Genomic DNA, 8,330 nt, shown 5'->3' on the forward strand with positions numbered 1-8,330 from the left:
CACTTCAATGACCATGAATCGTGTTTTGAAGTGAAGATAGCACAGCATTTACTAATAAGACCCAATCTTTCATCAAAGCTTCATGCCAAGTGCAGGACTATTAGACTCAAAAACAATAACAATACTGAAATCAACTGCACCAAAAAAGAGTGCAATACATGTTCATAACATGGTCACTACTGCCTAGTTTCTCTTCTCTCATTCTTATTTTTACTCTTATATTTTTAATCTTATTATTATATTTTCTATTTTATTTCCATTTATTCCCCCATTATTTACTTTTTAAATGTGATCTCCATTCTGTACACGGCTGCTGGAATTTACATTTTCCTGATGGAACTCTCCTGAAGGAATCAGTAAAGTACTATCCATCCATCCATCCATCCATCCATCCATCCATCCATCCATCCATCCATCCATCCATCCATCCATCCATCCATCTATATATCCATCTATACATCCATCTATACATCCATCTATCCATCCATCTGCCCATATATCTATTCAAACAACCTTCCCTAGTCATGACACATGAAAAAATGCAATCAGCAGAAAATGTCAACCTGCTCACAATAAACTACTATCCATCCATCCATCCATCCATCCATCCATCCATCCATCCATCCATCCATCCATCCATCCATCCATCCATCTATATATCCATCTATACATCCATCTATACATCCATCTATCCATCCATCTATCCATCTATCTATCCAAACAACCTTCCCTAGTCATGACACATGAAAAAATGCAACCAGCAGAAAATGTCAACCTGCTCACAATAAACTACTATCCATCCATCCATCCATCCATCCATCCATCCATCCATCCATCCATCCATCCATCTATATATCCATCTATACATCCATCTATACATCCATCTATCCATCCATCTATCCATCTATCTATCCAAACAACCTTCCCTAGTCATGACACATGAAAAAATGCAACCAGCAGAAAATGTCAACCTGCTCACAATAAACTACTATCCATCCATCCATCCATCCATCCATCCATCCATCCATCCATCCATCCATCCATCCATCCATCCATCTATACATCCATCTATACATCCATCTATACATCCATCTATACATCCATCTATCCATCTATCTATCCAAACAACCTTCCCTAGTCATGACACATGAAAAAATGCAACCAGCAGAAAATGTCAACCTGCTCACAATAAACTACTATCCATCCATCCATCCATCCATCCATCCATCCATCCATCCATCCATCCATCCATCCATCCATCCATCCATCCATCCATCCATCCATCCATCCATCTATCCATCTATCCATCCATCTATCCATCCATCTATCCATCTATCCATCTATCCATCTATCCATATATCTATCCATCTATCCATATATCTATCCAAACAACCTTCCCTAGTCATGACACATGAAACCAGCAGAAAATGTCAACCTGCTCTCTGAACTTTGGAGATATAAAAAAACGTCCAAGCATCATAAAAAGTTCCTAATTCCACTCCTTTCAATCCATTAGAGTGCATGATGGGAAAAAGGCCAAACCCTCTCCGCACTTATCCATGTTTGTTTATCCATGTTTGTTTATCCATGTTTGTTTATCCATGTTTGTTTATCCATGTTTGTTTATCCATGTTTGTTTGTCCATGTTTGTTTATCCATGTTTGTTTGTCCATGTTTGTTTATCCATGTTTGTTTATCCATGTTTGTTTGTCCATGTTTGTTTATCCATGTTTGTTTATCCATGTTTGTTTGTCCATGTTTGTTTATCCATGTTTGTTTATCCATGTTTGTTTATCCATGTTTGTTTATCCATGTTTGTTTATCCATGTTTGTTTATCAATGTTTGTTTATCCATGTTTGTTTATCCATGTTTGTTTATCCATGTTTGTTTATCCATGTTTGTTTGTCCATGTTTGTTTATCCATGTTTGTTTGTCCATGTTTGTTTATCCATGTTTGTTTATCCATGTTTGTTTGTCCATGTTTGTTTATCCATGTTTGTTTATCCATGTTTGTTTGTCCATGTTTGTTTATCCATGTTTGTTTATCCATGTTTGTTTATCCATGTTTGTTTATCCATGTTTGTTTATCAATGTTTGTTTATCCGTGTTTGTTTATCCATGTTTGTTTATCCATGTTTGTTTATCCATGTTTGTTTATCCATGTTTGTTTATCCATGTTTGTTTATCCATGTTTGTTTATCAATGTTTGTTTATCCATGTTTGTTTATCCATGTTTGTTTATCCATGTTTGTTTATCAATGTTTGTTTATCCATGTTTGTTTGTCCATGTTTGTTTATCCATGTTTGTTTATCCATGTTTGTTTGTCCATGTTTGTTTATCCATGTTTGTTTATCCATGTTTGTTTATCCATGTTTGTTTATCCATGTTTGTTTATCAATGTTTGTTTATCCATGTTTGTTTATCCATGTTTGTTTATCCATGTTTGTTTATCCATGTTTGTTTGTCCATGTTTGTTTATCCATGTTTGTTTGTCCATGTTTGTTTATCCATGTTTGTTTATCCATGTTTGTTTGTCCATGTTTGTTTATCCATGTTTGTTTATCCATGTTTGTTTGTCCATGTTTGTTTATCCATGTTTGTTTATCCATGTTTGTTTATCCATGTTTGTTTATCCATGTTTGTTTATCAATGTTTGTTTATCCATGTTTGTTTATCCATGTTTGTTTATCCATGTTTGTTTATCCATGTTTGTTTATCCATGTTTGTTTATCCATGTTTGTTTATCCATGTTTGTTTATCCATGTTTGTTTGTCCATGTTTGTTTATCCATGTTTGTTTATCCATGTTTGTTTATCCATGTTTGTTTATCCATGTTTGTTTATCCATGTTTGTTTATCCATGTTTTTTTATCCATGTTTGTTTATCAATGTTTGTTTATCCATGTTTGTTTATCCATGTTTGTTTATCCATGTTTGTTTATCCATGTTTGTTTATCAATGTTTGTTTATCCATGTTTGTTTATCCATGTTTGTTTATCCATGTTTGTTTATCAATGTGTGTTTATCCATGTTTGTTTATCCATGTTTGTTTGTCCATGTTTGTTTATCCATGTTTGTTTATCCATGTTTGTTTATCCATGTTTGTTTATCCATGTTTGTTTATCCATGTTTGTTTATCAATGTTTGTTTATCCATGTTTGTTTATCCATGTTTGTTTATCCATGTTTGTTTATCAATGTGTGTTTATCCATGTTTGTTTATCCATGTTTGTTTATCCATGTTTGTTTATCCATGTTTGTTTATCCATGTTTGTTTATCCATGTTTGTTTATCAATGTTTGTTTATCCATGTTTGTTTATCCATGTTTGTTTATCAATGTGTGTTTATCCATGTTTGTTTATCCATGTTTGTTTGTCCATGTTTGTTTATCCATGTTTGTTTATCCATGTTTGTTTATCCATGTTTGTTCATCAATGTGTGTTTATCCATGTTTGTTTATCCATGTTTGTTTGTCCATGTTTGTTTATCCATGTTTGTTTATCCATGTTTGTTTATCCATGTTTGTTTATCCATGTTTGTTTATCCATGTTTGTTCATCAATGTGTGTTTATCCATGTTTGTTTATCCATGTTTGTTTGTCCATGTTTGTTTATCCATGTTTGTTTATCCATGTTTGTTTATCCATGTTTGTTTATCCATGTTTGGTGTATTTCAGCTGCTTGATATTGCTGATTGATGACAAACTTTGAAGGAGAAGTAGAAGTCAAACATTCACACACTCTATCAAACATTCACACACTCTTAATATCCCTTCTCTCACTCTTAGTTTGAATCAACAGCATGACAGTGAGATCGTGGGCGTGGTCACCACCCGCTCATTTGCTAGCACGACACCACTTTCTTTGAAAAGGCTAAACAAATGCATACGTACTCGTCCTACAAATGTGTTATTAATGAGTATTAACATATTTGTGGGGCTCATCTTGCCATATTTCCAATAGTTGCTGACGTAGCGTCTCTAAACATTCTATAATAACACCGCCAGAAGGTGCTCCATTTGTTGCAGGTTGTTTTTAGTTTTTACAAAAAAAGTCCTAAAGTGTTCCGTTCCAAATATTTCCCGTAAGAGAGAAGGATCCAAAAGATGGAGAATAAATAGTTTTACAAACTAAGTACATAAAAGTGACTTTGACCTTCTACCCAAGACTTCTGTTGGTGAAGACTTGATCAAAGTCCTGGCGCTTGCACTTTGACCCGATGCTTTCTTATTTTGCAGTGTCTGGTTCTTGGACTACGGGGCGGAGCCACCTTGGTTTCACCAATTTCACCCATTTCCTCCTGACTACTTCATCATTCACTGGGCGTCAGTAGTCTCCTGATGGTTCACCCTTCCAGTTGTGTTCGGCTCCTCCGACCTACTCAGTGGCCTCGTGGTTAGAGTGTCCGCCCTGAGATGGCTCGGTTGTGTGGACAATAAAAATATATGCTTAAGAGTTATTTCTTTATTCATAGTCATGTTTGAAGCTGCTAGTGTTTTTCCATTTGTACTCTTTCTATTTCTTCATTTTATGTCCGCAAGTAAACTGTGTGTGTTACCTTGAAGGCTTGGAATGTAGGAGTTGGAGTACTCCCTTATATCTTATCTGTAGTGGAACAATGAGCCTGCATTCCTTTCTGGAGAGGGTGGGGGCTGTTTGCGGATTCAAAGAAGTAGTCTCTTCCCGTTTGAATGCCAGATCAACTGGAGCAGCTGATACGAATGTATTAATTAAGTTGGTCTCCTGTCACGGCCAGGGCGCATTCCAATGCGTCCTGACGAGCGCACCACGGGCCACGCCCACATGCCCTCCCTCCGCTGACAGTGCGCTCGGACACGCCCCCGCTCACGCTGAGCGCAGCACGCCCACGCAGCGACAAGCCTGCACGCAATTGCCTATCCGCACACCCGGGACTGATGAGGGCGAGCTGGGTAAAGGACCAGTGGACCCATGGATCCACGCGGGAACTCAGTTCTCATATGGTGAAACGTAAGCGAAGCTTTATGCTCTCTTTTGCTATCTCCCCGTGCTTGATTTGTCTCCTGTCATCTTCCTTGTGCCCACAGTGTTTTCCTTCCGTTGCCCTGGATTTCGACTGCCTCCCTCGTTCCTTGACTCCTCGCTTGCCCCTGGACTCTGACGCCTCTCTCTCGCCCCGGATCACCTGCCTGCCCCATGGACTGCCTCGTTCGCTCTCGTCAACACTTGGTAACACACTTCAGCTAACTACACACATAGTCTTACACCACACACTCTTGTATTTTGGTCACACACTCCATTATATCGTTCAGTAGTATTGTTTGTTGTTATTATATATACCGTATTTCCTTGAATAGCCGCAGGGGCGCTAATTAATTTAAAACCTCTTCTCACTCCTGCGCTTACCAAAAGCATGCGGGATGGGCAAGCATGCGCTAAATATTTTAAAACCTCTTCTCACTCTGGCACTTACCTTATCATGAAAAGCACATTTAATAAATGGTCTTACCTTTACTTGTAAATGAGTCCATGTGCAGCTGTGGTCTGCTCAAAGACAGTCTTCCTTATCTTTCTTCAGTTTTAAAAGTCTCTGGAGATATTACTTTAATTATTACCTCCTGCTTCGATTGAAAGTCCAGTTTAGAAAACTGTTTTATTTTAGATATGTAATCCTCCATGGTAAAAGTGCAAGCAAACGATCGCTGCTCATGCTTGCTGCTTGTTGTCTTCTTCTGCAGTACCGGTCTCCTACAGTACTGGTAGTCGCAAGAAGGATCACTAGCGCCCTCTACCACCAGGAGGCGGGAGTCATTTAATGACTCATATTTGACCCGGCGGAAGTGCCAAGCATGCGCTAATTATTTTGCGAAACGAGTTTGACCCGGCTGTAATTCTAGGCAGGCGAATACTATATTCCCGGCAGCAATTCAAGGAAATACGGTACATTGACAAAATATATAATACATTTATGAACATTACGGCCCTTTGGTGTCCGTTGCCGTCACATCCCCTTAGTAAACATAACATCTCCCAAAGCTTTGGAATAAACTAGAAAATATTCCAATTCTGTCTTGATGGTCCTTCTTACTCAGCATATATGTCTTCCAAAGAACTTGGGATTGACCAGTAACTTAGATTCCCTTGGAGGAAGAACTGGTCCGACGCAACAATTGTTAGTTCAAACCCCGGCCGAGCCATACCAAAGACTATAAAAATGGGAGCCATTACCTCCCTGCTTGGCACTCAGCATCAAGGGTTGGAATTGGGGGTTAAATCACCAAAAATGATTCCCGGGCGCGGCACCGCTGCTGCCCACTGCTCCTCTTAACCTCCCAGGGGGTGAACAAGGGGATGGGTCAAATGCAGAGGACACATTTCACCACAGCTAGAGTGTGTGTGACTATCATTGGTACTTTAACTTTTTAACTTTAACTTCCTCTCCACACCTTTTGCGCGTTTTCCATTTCTACACACTTTTTCTTCGTTCCTTTTGAGTGCGCTTTTTGTTTTTATCATGATAATTTCTGAGCCTCTGCTCTGCCTGTTTGTTCTTTGTTTTCCCCATTTTGGTGATGGCTTCCGCAGCCTGTTCACACGTTGATTAACACCTGACACCTACTCAACAAAAACACTCCGAGACTTGTGCTGTTGTTGTGTTTGTGAGCAAAGAACTAAAGAGTGGTGATGTCATAGAGCGACGACACAAGCACGTTTTGGAATTAAGATTGTTTTTAACTCCTGCAGTCTATTAACACCACGACAGGACTGAGTCATGCGTGGGATTCTTTCTTTGGACACTTTAGTCTTCCATGTTACGATCAGCCATTGTTGTAAACCCTCAAAAAGTGCAGCAAGGGACTGCACAGGAAAAGGCAAAGGGAAGCTGTACACATAAAGCTAAGCTAATAGTGCTTGGTAGCGAAACAAAAACATCCGGGACACAAAGGCAACACCCGGAACACTAACAATGCAAGTGGAAACAATTGTGAATCGCCTGCAAATGAAACGGAAAAACTAGGAAGCAGGAGTGAAGTTACTGCGATGTAACACCGACAGAACAGGAAGTGGGAATAAAATAAGAGCGCTAACCAGGAAATAAACCCAAAACACAGGAAATACAGCCAAAAACTGAACAAGAGATTGGCTCGTTTGGTCATAGGATTACCGAGACGGGATATGTAAACAAGGGCAACCCTTTGGTGAAAATGTACATTGGAAACCAAGTCCTACCAACAGTTGGGCGCAGGAACATCGGAGGTAAGAGTGGACTTGTTCAGTTCCTACTGTTGCACACAAAGGGTCAACAGACTATCTGGACCCGTCTGGTCTTCAGTTGAAGACCCTTGCTCCTGGGTGTTCCACCCAATCGGCACTATTTTGGGTAGCACACCTTTTAGAGGGATGGTTGGAGCACCATTGGTTGAACAACACGGCTGCCGTCAAGCAAAAGGCCTTGGCAGAGGCACGTGTGGTAGAGCAGGTACACCATATTGCCAAAAGTATGGTGTCCAGCCATCCAAATGATGAGAACCAGGTGTCCTAATCACTAATCACAGGTGTATCCAATCAAGCACTTAGGCATGGAGACTGTTTCTACAAACATGTGTGAAAGAATGGGCCGCTTTCAGTGATTTCCAGCGTGGAACTGTCACAGGATGCCACCTGGGCAACAAATCCAGTCCTGAAATGTCCTCACTCCTAAATATTCCAAAGTCAACTTTATTCTAAGAAAAGTGAAGAGTTTGGGAACAACAGCAACTCAGCCACCAAGTGGTAGGCCAGGTAAACTGACAGAGAGGTCAGCATAGTGCAAAGTGGTAGGCCAGGTAAAGTTCCAGAGAGGTCAGCATAGTGCAAAGTGGTAGGCCAGGTAAACTGACAGAGAGGTCAGCATAGTGCAAAGTGGTAGGCCAGGTAAACTGCCAGAGAGGTCAGCATAGTGCAAAGTGGTAGGCCAGGTAAACTGCCAGAGAGGTCAGCATAGTGCAACGTGGTAGGCCAGGTAAACTGCCAGAGAGGTCAGCATAGTGCAAAGTGGTAGGCCAGGTAAACTGCCAGAGAGGTCAGCATAGTGCCCACGTACAGTACGCAGAGAGATTCACGGAATGGCTTTCCATGGCCGCGCAGCTGCATCTAAGCCATACATCACCAAGTCCAATGCAAAGCGTGGGATGCAGTGGTGTAAAGGACATCACCACTGGACTCCAGAGCAGTGGAGACGCCTTCTCTGGACTGATGAATCACACTTTTCCTACTGATGGAGCAGTCTGGCTTTGGAGGTTGCCAGGACAACGCTACATTTCACACTGCATTGTGCCCAGTGTGACATTTGCTGGAGGAGGAATTATGGT

General features: G+C 40.4%; 1 protein-coding gene across 5 annotated transcripts in view; it reads right to left on the reverse strand.

Moving 5' to 3' along the window:
* The window catches only part of smoc1 (SPARC related modular calcium binding 1), a 107,647-nt gene that overhangs the window by 49,335 nt on the left and 49,982 nt on the right, over positions 1-8,330 (reverse strand). The window lies entirely within an intron of this gene.

This window comes from Entelurus aequoreus, linkage group LG23 (genome assembly GCF_033978785.1).
Source record: "Entelurus aequoreus isolate RoL-2023_Sb linkage group LG23, RoL_Eaeq_v1.1, whole genome shotgun sequence".
Lineage (NCBI taxonomy): Eukaryota > Metazoa > Chordata > Actinopteri > Syngnathiformes > Syngnathidae > Entelurus > Entelurus aequoreus.